Here is a 13,543-nt window from a genome sequence, read left to right as displayed (position 1 = left end):
TGAGTAAGTTTGAAGTTTTTCTTAATTTAAAGGTGGAAATCTTTTTTATCCGCTACTAGAACCGGTGATATCTACCTTACCCTTCCGGCGTTCCACAAGGGATTTTTTAAACCATACTACAGCTTTCGTATTTAAATCTTATAGCTTTCATTCGCTCATGAATACAGCTCACAGTTGAGTTACATTACATAAAAATAGATCCTGTTGCGGACAGTAAAAAAAATTTGATGAAAAATCTTTGTTTCAAATATTAAACGATACCAGGTGATGAAATTCTGAATAAATCTGAACCAGAATTCCTATGAATTCGATCGAATATAGGTTTCTGACCTTTACACACAACCACCGATACGATTTATTTTTCTGCTGTACTTTTTTTAGATTTACTTCAACATCGTGTGTTGGTTTTTGTATCTTTATCAGTGCCTAAATGCTTAAATGTATACAGTATATCTATGTATGTGTGTGGGTGTGTGCGTGCGCTCTAAATAATAAAGAAACGCTGTAAAAAAGAAATGAGAATAAAATAAACGAATTGTTACACCTATTAATTTGTATAATTATTAAATGATAAATCATCATCGGGAAAAGGCTAATGAATTTTCTGTAAATCACTGATTTACTTCGCATTAGAAATATTAATTAAAAGGACTTCATATTGGTGTGATGTTGAGGTCTAACAGACAATGCATTCAAAAAAAAAATAAAAATAAAAAATAAAAAGACGGATGACATAATACAGGAGTGAATGCATGCATTTATCTCACACAGCGTCGCTGTCTATTTATCCCAAGGTTTTTCCTAGACTTCTAGTTTCTGGAACATAACCGAATTATTACACTTATATATATATTTTTTTTTCATTAAATTTAAAAGAAAAAAATTCTACTTTTGATAATCCCATCCGTGATAATTTATATGGCTACTTCTAAAAATGAGGAAAGCGTGTAAGTTCATAAAGCCTTTGCATCATAGACAAAGGGCAAAATCAATTCGTTGAACAAATACTGAAAAAAAAAGAAAAACCTTTGTGTATATTTATATTTCAACAGCAGATAAGACGAATAACTGAAAAAAAAGTATAAATAAATATTTCAACAAAATTAATAAATTTTACATATGAAATAAAAAATTAACAAATTTGTCTATATAGTCTTTCGGAATAATATTTAATTACTTTTAATCGACAAAAAAAAATCTGATGTGGACACAACATGACTTCCTTGTACTGCTATTAAATTACATATACATTTTTTTTTTTAAAGAAAAGTACGTAAAACTTTATTTCATTAATAACTTCAGATATTTTTTCATTTTTTATTGTTAATATTGAATTATTATAAACTTCAATCAGAAGTTAATAAATCAATATATTTAAATTTAAAAAAAAGAGAGATGAAGTCTGATTCGAACCGATGTGCCTTCCCCTTATAAGATTCAAATATTTTATTAATTAAAATTTTATTTGGCTAAACACAGGAACCAATGAAAATAAGTACCAGTTATGATATATCGTTGAAAAGCTTTCAATGAGGGTTTATTACTGAAGTTAAGAAAATACGGCTAATCGTTTTTTTTGTTATGCGAGATACATACCGTACGTACCCGAAACTAGTTAAAACGGATGTTTCCGTTGAAATCTGAAAACCGAAATTTTTCACGATGAGAATACTTCCTTTATACTTCGTACAAGGAAGTAAAAAAGATAATAAGACGTAAACGTATTCTGCAGCAAAGAAACTCACTGAAATTTTCTAAAATCTAAGAAGTAATGTTAATCGATGATACCGGTAGTTATTATTACTATTATTATAATACAATAAAAAATCTGAACTTTAACATCTAATTAAAGCAAACGCCGACACACCCTTATATAAACATCCCGCTGAGTATATCATACACCGTAACAACTAATTTGTTTACAACAGTTGGTTATTTACGCATATCTCAAATTCCAGTCGGAAAAACCATAACGTCATTTAAACGTAGGTTTTATGTCACTATTAACTTAACATTATAAACTTTACAAATTTCTTTATTATAAAAAAATACTCCCACACAGACGTTAAAGTGGATAATTAATTTTATTATTTTATAAATACATTCAATTTTGTTCAACTTAACGTAAAGTTGTTAAAACAATTTTAACTTTCAGCTAAAATACATATTTTATTATAGATTCGGAGGATGAAGATCATATATTATTAAAATGTATTATAATCTTATACAGTTTAAATTATTTACAATCATTAAAGATTTGTGTTAAGAAACACGAGTCGCATCGAATCACATTCAATTAGTAGAGAAACAATTAAAAAAGAACGATAAAAGCTGATTACGAAGTATCAGGGCGGGCGTGTCAGTCGTAATCAGCGGGAGCAAGCTTGAATGACCCGTAAGATTAAAAAAAATAAATGAATATTATAATTTATAACGCTAATTATATCACAACATATAAATATGATATAATTAAACCCTGCTTCACGCACAATTATTTTGTAAATAGATAAAATATATTTCAACCAGGAAAAAGTGGTAAAAAGGAAAAAAACGTGATCGATAGGTAAAAAGATTATTCAAATTAGTAGACCCCAATAATACTTGTTTCCTGTTAGTATTTTAGGACACCATCGGGTTGGTCCAGTGGTGAACGCGCCTTCCCAAATCAGCTGATTTCGAAGTCGAAAGTTCCAGCGTTCAAGTCCTAGAAAAAGACAGTTACTTTTATACGGATTTGAATACTAGATCGTGGATACCGGTGTTCTTTGGTGATCGGGTTTCAATTAATCACAATCTCAGGAATGATCGAAATGAGGCTGTACCAGACTACACTTCATTTACACTTATAACACATCATCATCATCAAGTAATACCTGAATGGTAATTCCCAGAGGCTAAACAGGAAATAGAAAGTATTTTAGTAAAGATTAGTTACACTGATCGACTAATTTCCAAGTAATTACGCTTTACGCGTTAAGTAATTCAACATTGGCTTAACGTTTAGGAACATTCCGTAAGAGTAAAGAAAAACCCAACAACCAGAAAATTACTGGCAAATGTAAGTATCAAAGTGAACATTACACGGTTAAACCGAACTGCAATTGGAAGGAAATTAATCCGCTCCCTGAGACAACCGACTCGATTTCATTTTCAATACCAGTCATAACATTCCTTCAGTAAACATCTTTATGAACGAAGATGTATTTTTTAAGATTTAAAACGAAATTATTATTTGAGTAATACTCTAAAATTTATTTATATTTATTTTATCAATCGAGAAAACTTTTCTCGATCGAGATTAGGGTAAAAGGTCGTAGATATATATATATATATATATATATTAAGCAAGTTTGCCATCGTTTAATGCAGTTTAAAATGCTATAATGGAAATTATTTTTTTTTTACAAATCAAGTATCTAATTTCAAAACATGCGCTGAATAATACAAAATGAATACAAAGGAAATGAACAATTTTGGTGGTTTTAAAAAAAAAATTAACTTTACATGTAAAGTACAGTTTGTTCATATTGATTATTATGTCGTATAATACTGGGGAACAAAAAAGAATTTTGTTGGTCACAAGAAGAAAAATATGTGATTCTTAATAGTAATTCTTCTCCTGAATTCAAATATGATATCGATTTTTTCCCATCACGCAAGGTTTCCGAGAGACAGGAATTTATAATTTCTAACATGTTAATACTTTCTGCATTCTTAACTACACAATATTCTAGTATTTAACTCGCCTAGAAAGTAACAAATGACGATCTTCTGCTATATTTCGCCTGTGGAGCATCCCTCTTGATGGTCCAACAATAATCGGCCAGGATACCTCTTTTACATAATTGAAATCTCCTGATGCAAGTGTTCCTCGTGTTAATCGCTCACTGCGCAAAGATTTTCCGGGAAGAAATCTAGGTGTGAGTGCAGGAAGTGTACTTTTAAGGATATATTTCAACCCAAAAATTTTTACAAGATGTTATAAGATCGTCGACAATACCACGGTAATTTTCCGCCTTTCGATTTCCCAAAAAACTCTTAACATTTTTGAATGCTTGCCAAGCTGCTTTCTCCTGTGAATTCAATAGTTCCTTAAACTTTTCATCGTGCATTAGTGATCGTATTTGTGGACCTACAAATATCCCTTCTTTAATTTTTACATCACTAAGTTTTGGAAACTTCTGTAAATACATGAAACCAGGAGTACTGTCCATGCCTTGACGAAATTCTTCATTAATCCTAGTTTAATATGTAACGGATTTATTTTTAGGATTACACAATGGGACCTTCAAATCCGTACCTGAAAATCTACATCGGTGAAATCACTTAACATAAGGTCTGAATCTGAATGATGCATCGAAAAGTCGCTGTCATCATTTTTACTTGAATCTAAATAATTTTCCTTTTCGAAGTGGGTTTTTTCAAGTTGCTGTATTCAGGGCCTTTTGAAGTGCTCGTTTGAAGTTCGATGTTACAGGCTTCTGCTTCCAAAACTTCAAGTCTTTCAATAACTTTTCCAGCTGGAACATTTAATTTTCTTACTTACACCTTGAAATTCCAAAATTTTCGGCAGTCTTCGATAATGAAAGACCAGTTCACACTTCTTCTACTGCTTCTTTCACCTGATCTTCTGTATAATCTTTATACAGAAGATCAATCAAGATTTATGTTCGAGCTCCAATACACCTTTATACTTTCGAGGCATTATCCAACTAAAAAAGAGAAAACAATTTTTAGTTATGTTTTAAATTTCATGTAATATGATGTTAGTACGACGTAACAAAAGCCACTCGTGTTTGGTGGCCTTTGTTACCCTATATAGAAAACAGCTGTGAATTTAACAATATAGAGAAAAAAAATGGAAGTATAACCTATAAAGTAAAACAACTTTAAAAGTATTGTTTGAGGTTATGTTTGAGAATAATTATATTGAATTCAAATTAAAAATACGATTTTGGTGATTAAGTTATGAAATACATAAATACAGATAAAGTTATCCCGATTATAAATACAGATTTATATACTTACCTTTACAAACACACAGTATTAAAATATGTAGTCCAAAACATCATCAAAATATAGGTCTGACGGCATGAAAAGTAACATTCAAACTTAAACAGCGTTCAAAATCTTAAAACAGCCAAAATCAGTGTTCAAAATTTACCCGAAAAAATGGCTTTAGTTACCCCAGCGGTTTAAGTAACCCCAGCTGGCTTTCGATCGCTAAAACTAAACACAATCTTTATTTTAACTACGATTTAAAGATAAATAAAACAGACTGGACAATAATATTCGTACAAAAGTAGTAATTTGTACATACCTAGTACCTGCTGCTGTTTTACGATCACAGTAATGATACTGAAGAAATAAAACAAATATTATAAATTAAATAAAAAGATGCGATTCCTTTCAAAACGTTAGTTACATAATTTTATAGAAAGTACATTAATAATAATAGCCTATAACTAAAGTATACTCTTTGTACTTAATAATTAATGTAATTGAATTCTACAAAGTAAAAATAAGAACGATAGGGGTACAGTTAGAAAAATAGTTGGTCAAAACACTAAGGACTCCTTCCAAAATAAAAAAGATCGTACTCAAAGACCGATTGAAAGAGACTGAGAAAGCAAACAAGAAAGAAAAAAAGGAAGAAGACGGCAGTGTTTGAAGAGAGAATGAGAGAGAGAGAGACATTATTAAATAACCTTTTACCAATATTAGTTATATAAAGATGAACCTTTAAATTAAAGAACATAATATTGAAAGAAAAGTAATCACGATTTATCTTCTGTGTAACAAAGAGAACCATAAAAGAATAAAATTAATTACAGTTTCATTACAAGAACTAAGTAATCAAAAATAGGATGGTAACATAACGGGATAAAACACGATATTAATGAATAATTATAATAAAAAAAATAACAATATATACAAAGAAAACATTAATACTGATAATCTATCGTACATAAACAAATTTGCTAAGTTATTAAGATTTTTAGGAGAAAAATAACAAAATACAACAAATACAATAAGTCGGTGAAACTCACCACAAAACTGAATCAACATCGTCTGTTCGGTGGACACATTTGAAAATTTATATTTAAACGTATGCATACCTGAAACAAAATATATAAAGTTAAAATAACGTAAATAAAAATTAAATAAAACATATGCATGGCAGATTCGTTTTTTCAATACTTCTCATGAGTCTCATAAACAAAGAAAATCTGACGTGGACACCACATGACTTCCTTGTTAACGAATGAAATTAAAAGTACATAAAATTCTTTTTATTACAATCAGATTAATAATTCGATATATTTAATTTAAAAAAAATTAAATAAAAAAGAGATTAAGTCGGATTCGAACCGATGTTCCTTCCTTCCCCTTGTAAGATCCAAATAGTTCATTAATTAAACTTTTATTTGACTATAACTCTGGAACCAATGAAAATAAGTACTACTTTGAAAAGCTCCGAATGAGGGCTTATTACTATAGTTAAGAAAAAGTTCAAAATCCTAAGTTTTTTGATTTTTGACTTTTTTGGTCCAGTCGATTGCAATCAAAACGGAAGTTGCATAACTAGATGTTACAACGGTCCTAAATCTAAAATTTCAACATTCTACGGCTAATCTTTTTTTGAGTTATGAAGATACGTACGTACGTATGTACAGACGTCACGCCGAAACTAGTCAAAATGGATTTTTTAACAAAACCAAATGTTGGATCAGTTTGTGCGCCACCGTATACAATAAATCGTAAAATAGCAACTGCTAATACTGCATAAATTATTTCTAGGTCTCCGAATGTTATTTTTCCTCTTTCATTTACCGTGTCAATGAGTATATAGTAACATGATTATATATATAAAGACAAAATATAGAAAAAAATTGCTATATATATATATATATATATATATAAAATAATAGCTAAAATCGTATTTATGTCATTTCGATTTGCTGATTTTATAAAACCTAATAAACAATGATAATACATACAAGCGAAAATTATTATTAATACTAATTTAAACTTAATAATTACGTCACAAATAAAAATACAATACGTATCACACTTTCATTTAAAAATTATGATGTAAAAAATAAATTATAGGACTTTGAAACAAAGTAGATCACAAAACCTAAAGAATGCTACCCTCTAAAGGGTAGAACGGTTTATAAAGTTCAGCCATTATTATTATTTCAAGTAAAACAATTTATTTCAGCCAATATTCGACCTTGATACGGTAAACGCAAACACAGTTAATGAATGTGAAGGGTAAATAAATCCCGAAGGATTCTACGTAGCGTAAATGGTTACCGACTGGAAGGATTATGAAAAAATCCTCTTAGAAGATTTCCATTTTTTTTGTACCATAATGATCACAACAGCGATAAAAAGATAATAAAGAGTCCATATTGAAAACAATAACCACGCGTTATAGAGTAAATCAACATTTGCCAAAATATAAACTTTTTAAATAAATATAAAATGAAATAATCAAATGCAGAAGCATAGAATTCAAATTTTCGGGGGTTTATTAACTTTTTATATAACCGTTTTTCAGTCGTAGAAAAACGATTTTTAAATTTACGAGTTAAATTTAAAAACGTTAAACTCGATCGATTATGTACTTACAAAAATATGAGTGATGGGCTTACGTAACATTCACACTTTTATTTCCGAACTCAAAATTTTCAAAACTATTTAAAGGAGGGAGCATTCTATAAAAGAAACAAAAATCTTGATTCCCCTTGACGAAGAATTTTATTAAATGAGCGCTTTCCGGGGAAGAAACGAAATTTTATTAACAAAACGGGTTTCTAATTTTGCATTAACAGTAATAAATCGATATGCAAGATAAGCTGGAGAAGAATAACGAGTTCACATTACACCTATTAATTAGAAAATATTATCTTCAACTTTCTAATCAGAGTAGCCCGGATCCAAGAAAACTCCATAGAGAGAACGTTACAGGTCATATTAAAATATTGTTAAACGTAAACTTTATAAATTTTTTCCAAATAATCACAAAAAAAATTAAAACTTAGAGAATATCCGCCGGAAAACTAAAATTGTAAAAAACCCAGACGCTTCCCGATTAGTTTCAATTATTTCAGACATTTTTTTACCAAATAAAAAATGAAACATACTAAAAACATTATTAAAATAAAAACTTACTGCAAACTTAAGTACTTTAGACAGAAACACAAAAAAAAAAACACCAATAAATTAACAATACATAACTTAATTAGACACTTTAAGAATAAAACACTAATAAATTCATATCGGTGAAATTCTATTCATCTAGCACCTAACAAATAATATTAGAATAATGACTATGGACTACGACATCCACCTGTTGTCGAATAACAGACTACAATACAAAATACATATATAGCTCCCACCCATGTCATCGCACAGTGATATCCGTTTCCTATTATTCACTCTACAATAACCTTCTCCGGTCAGATCAACCGCAACCCATTCCAAATATTTGTAAACATAACACACACAGTTACTGTAACAAATCAATGATCACTACATTCAGAAATGTAATTCAATTCTCCATCTTTTTTTTAAATTTTAATTCATCTTAGGTTTTGATATACGTATATCATCCACCAAACTATATAATGTAACCTCCTGGGTGAATAGGGAAGATATGAACTGGAAGTACTACGGAGTATGCAATTTTTATTACTTGAACGTAAGTTGGAAAAAAAATAATAAATATTTAACAGGGAGAAAGTCAGGAGAAGTCATTTTTGGAAGGAAGAACAGTTTACAGGGAATCTTTTAATGGAGTCCAATTGAAGACCGTTATAAAAAATATATATCCTTATTTGTACTTTAGAAGGAATTAAGAAGAAAAAAAGCTTTAAACGAAAGGCATTACATAGGGATAGAGTGCTTCAGCTTTTTCTTTCTTTTTCCTGTTTAGCCTCCGGTAACTACAGTTTAGATAATTCTTCAGAGGATGATATGTATGAGTGTAAATGAAGTGTAGTCTTGTACATTCTCAGTTCGACCGTTCCTGAGATGTGTGGATTGACACCCAACCGCCAAAGAACACCGGTATCCACGATCTAGTATTCAAATCCGTGTAAAAATAACTGATTTTACTAGGACTTGAACGCTGTAACTCTCGACTTCCAAATCACCTGATTTGGGAAGACGCGTTAACCACTAGACCAACCCGGTGGGTAGAGTTCTTCAGCTTATACACTTAGAATGTGACCGCCCGAAAGGAAACGAGTCACCGGAACAGTCCAAAGGGAACTTTCTCCTCTTATCGGATCAAACAGAAGACGCATTGTTTATAGGAACCTAGAACAGGAAATACAGGATCATGAACAAAGGTAAAGCTAAGGCTTTTAGACGCTTTATATACCGGTTCCGATTAACTGTTACGCATGAAAAGCATCCCAGGTACCAAAGTCGCATGATATTTGGCCTCGTACAGACCCTATTTAAGAACGACATAAAGTTGTTACATGTAGAGTTTATTCTTCCTGGATTACAGCAACGGTTGGCGAGTTGATATGTAACAAAAGTATATTTGGCTCGGTGAACAACATCAACGAAATATATTTGGCTCGGCGATTGGTAAAATCTTCTCTCGACTCTTTTCCAAGAAATAATGATATCGGGTGATTATCATTCTTTGCATTATCGAGATTTCATTTTACATTCTTCAATGCTAAAATACGCAGAAAGATAATAAAAGACAATGTAAAGTAAATTTAACAGTTATCTCTATAAAGATAACACAGTTTGCATCCCAAACATAAACTTTATAGTAGGTTTTCTAGGCTAAGTAATAAAAAAAGGGGAATTTTAGAATGAAGCAGATCTGTTAGGTAAATTCGATTATACGTCGTAGTGAAATGAATATTTTACATACGCTGTCCCTCTTTTCCGACAGCAATCGTACTTCGGTTCAGAAGTACCGTGTAAAATTGAAGCCTCTACTACGGCACGTGTCTACTACGGTCTACACCTTATATTAAATGAAAACTACCATTTTACTACAATTATGGCTTTAAGTTTTCCAACAGAAAGACTGATTTAATGTTATTTTCATTTTCTTTTTGTTCTGAATTAATTTTTTTCCTTATACAATTTACTACATTTTATTATCTCAATTATCCATATTATGTATCTAATCTTTTTCTTTGTATAACCCTTTTCATTTTTGTTTCTCAAATAGATCACATTCCACTATCTTAAAACGCTGTACTTCACACAAATATTTTCAATATTTTTCATATAATTCTTAGTTAGATCTGTATTTAATATGAAACGTCTTTTCTGCAAAGAAGCTCGGCTTGTGTTAGTCTACTTTTCATCTCGAATTACTTCATCTACAGTCACACTACCTAAATAAAAATATTCTCTCACTTCTGGTCATCATGATCCTACGTGTAATATTTACTCTTTCATTACTCACCTTTCTTTCCCATTAATTAACCTATGTTTTACTCTTATCTATTTTCATACTGAATTTTTCTCATTCCAATATATTCACGCTAAATTCTTTTGACTTAACTTCCGTAATTCTAAATATAATGTAACTCAATTAATTCATATATATTATATTTATAAAATAGATTTAGTTATATTTAAATAGAATACGATTACAAATATTTAAATTAAGTGTTTAAAAAAAGGATTTTTATCCGTATTTTAAAAGGATTTTTATAAGTAAATTAATCAATGTTTTGGTACTAACAACAACAACATTCTAAAAGATTTAGTAGCGTACGGAATGCGGAGTAAAGTTCTAAAGATAAATTACATACCTCATTTAAATTCCTAAACTTTGAATACTTAACCGCGATAAAAATAGAAGTCTAATTACATTACCGATTAGTATTTATCTACTTATTCTCTATGTTTATACAACTTCAGTTCACACCCAATTTTTGTTCTATTAACATCCACCCTGCTAATGTTAATTCTTACGTCGTTCCAAAAGTGAAATTTTTATTTTTTAACGATCTGTATATCATTATTTAGTGAAAAAGAAAAGATCTTGAGTGCGATACAGACAAACGAAAGAATGAGCGGACAATAATAATTTAGCAGATTTTAATTTTCATGTAGGAATATATTACAACGGTGCCCCGTCAAAGTAGTCAAGACTAAATAGCCCCGACAAAACAGCCTATTTTAAAATACCCCAAGACTGTATGCACAAACACAGATAAGCACTGGTGGGGGTCGAAACGTAACTAGAAATTAAAAGAACAAATCACACGATACTAATTTATAAGGAAAATAGATTACGAGAAACCCTAAAAAAAAGGAAGTTTAAATTTAATCCAAACGTAAGCTACGCTCGCTAACCTCGTCTAATTAACGTTAAATATGCAAATTATGATTAAAAAAAAAATTGTACACAGTGGAGTACCGATTACCCGGAGAGTCAAAGCCGAATCCGGAAATCAGAAATCCATTAATTGGAAAATTAAAAAAGGTTTATAGTACGTTCTGGACATATCTGAAACGTTTAATGAGTATTGATATTAACAAAAAACGAAAATATAACAAAAAAATAAAGTATTTCAATAAAATTAAAAATATACTCAAAGCATATATGCGATGTAACAAAAGACAGATACAGTAATAGATTACAAAAATCCAACTAATACAAATTTGCTGATTAATTGATAATTTACAAATATTACCTGAAAGAAATTAAAAAAATTAAAACGTACTGTACAGAAACTAAGTCAAGTTACAGTGTGTTGTAAAAAAATATAATTTCTTAAAATTAAAAAAAAAAACAAAAAAATATAATTCAGTGTCCATAAAGTCGTTCCATGATTACAAAAAAACTACTACAGTTACAGCTGCGCGGTTGGTGGCAAAAGGAAGAAAAAATTATCAGGATTGTTTTACCACGTCAGTAAACTTCAACATATGCCTGTTACCGCTCGTAGAATGTCCAACCGATATTCAATTTCACGCCACGTGTTGGTCAATATTTCTTCGGTAACAGCTTGAGTTATTATCCATCTCAATGTGTCCAGATCAGGTACTCTGCCCCCAGAGGGCAAAGTCTAAGGGAGTTATGTCTGGTGATCGTGGTGGCCAGGGAATGAGGGAATGGGACCGTCGCGCCCAATCCATCTGCCAAGAAATGACTCGTTCAGAAAATCTCGAACTAGTAATCCCGATGTGACGGTGCCCATCCTGCTGGAAATCACTCTAGGTTGCAAGTTATTTAGTCGAGGTATATCAAAATGTTGCAGTACATCCAGGTAAATGTTAGCCGTTATTGATCTGTCGATCAAAAAGAAGAGACTGATGATTCTGTTATGCATCAAACCGTACCGCACATTCAATTCAGGGGAATTTCTAAAAGTACGTACCCTAAAAATTTTCTCTGGTAAAGTACGGATTTTCTGAGCCCCATATTGTCACATTATGCCTGTTTAATTTCCCCGAGGTGTGGACCTATGCCGGACGGCTATGGGCGGCCAGCCTTAGGAGGTGGGCGGCGGGAGCTCCTCGGAGTCGTCGTTCACCGATGATCCCCTGGACGTGACTCTGGCTATTCTAATTCGGTGACAAGAACGCCCGGGTGGCTGCGCAGGGGCTGTGTACATACCATGTGAATTAGGTCTTCTTTCTTTTCACCCTTCTTTCTTTTTCCTGTTTAGCCTCCGGTAATTACCTTTCAGATAATACTTCAGAGGATGATATGTACGAGTGTAAATGAATTGCAGTCTTGTACAGTCTCAGTTCGACCGTTCCTGAGATGTGTGGTTAATTGAAACCCGACCGCCAAAGAACACCGGTATCCACGATCTAGTATTCAAATCCGTGTAAAAATAACTGACTTTACTAGGACTTGAACGCTGGAACTCTCGACTTCCAAATCAGCTGATTTGGGAAGACACATTCACCACTAGACCAACCCGGTGGGTATGTGAATTAGGTCTGTCCCCTGCGCTGCGTGACGACTAGAGGGGGAGGTTTTTTTTAGCGGGTGAGAGCCCCGCACTTGCAGAATTAAATTAATTATGCGTACGGCATAACTCTTAAGATCAGCGAATCAGTAGAGGTTTAAGTATATATTTTTAAAACATCCCACTGTGTAAAACTGTGTGGTTTCATCATGACGTAATGGAAATTACGCAGCCTACTCTGTGAAAAGTTTTGAAACTTAGATAAGAAAAAACAATTAATTTGTTTTCATCAATCCTTTCAGAAGTGAATTTTGTAATAACAGTAGTTTAACAGATATCTAAATTTCTTTTGTGTTATTCGTATTGTAAACATATCAATTAAAAAACCCAGTAATAAGAAATATCGACAAAAATATGTACATTTCTAGTCGAATCGAAGGTTTATTTGAATAGTATTTTTAATTTTTAAAATGATGTATAATTGTTTTTAAATTTCCTAGTGCGTATGAAAGCGGCCCGGATAGTTAAGACATCCGATAAATCTGCGTCTCATTTTAAATATATATATATATATATATATATATATATATAAATTTCAAAGCATCAACAGAAATCTATTTCAG

At 31.3% G+C, this 13,543-nt stretch overlaps 1 long non-coding RNA gene across 2 annotated transcripts in view; it reads right to left on the bottom strand.

Moving 5' to 3' along the window:
* The window catches only part of LOC142328145 (uncharacterized), a 136,302-nt gene that overhangs the window by 67,559 nt on the left and 55,200 nt on the right, over positions 1–13,543 (bottom strand). Inside the window, exon 3 of one of the 2 annotated variants that reach the window (XR_012757199.1) lies at positions 6,048–6,119. The exons of the other annotated variant lie outside the window; for it this stretch is intronic. This is a non-coding gene — a long non-coding RNA (uncharacterized LOC142328145). Of the gene's footprint in view, positions 1–6,047; positions 6,120–13,543 lie in introns of those variants that run through there. 2 annotated transcript variants of the gene reach the window in all.

The sequence above is a fragment of the Lycorma delicatula genome, chromosome 7 (assembly GCF_047948215.1).
Source record: "Lycorma delicatula isolate Av1 chromosome 7, ASM4794821v1, whole genome shotgun sequence".
Lineage (NCBI taxonomy): Eukaryota > Metazoa > Arthropoda > Insecta > Hemiptera > Fulgoridae > Lycorma > Lycorma delicatula.
Note: the sequence above shows the minus strand (reverse complement) of the source record. Positions and strands in the feature narration are given on the sequence as shown.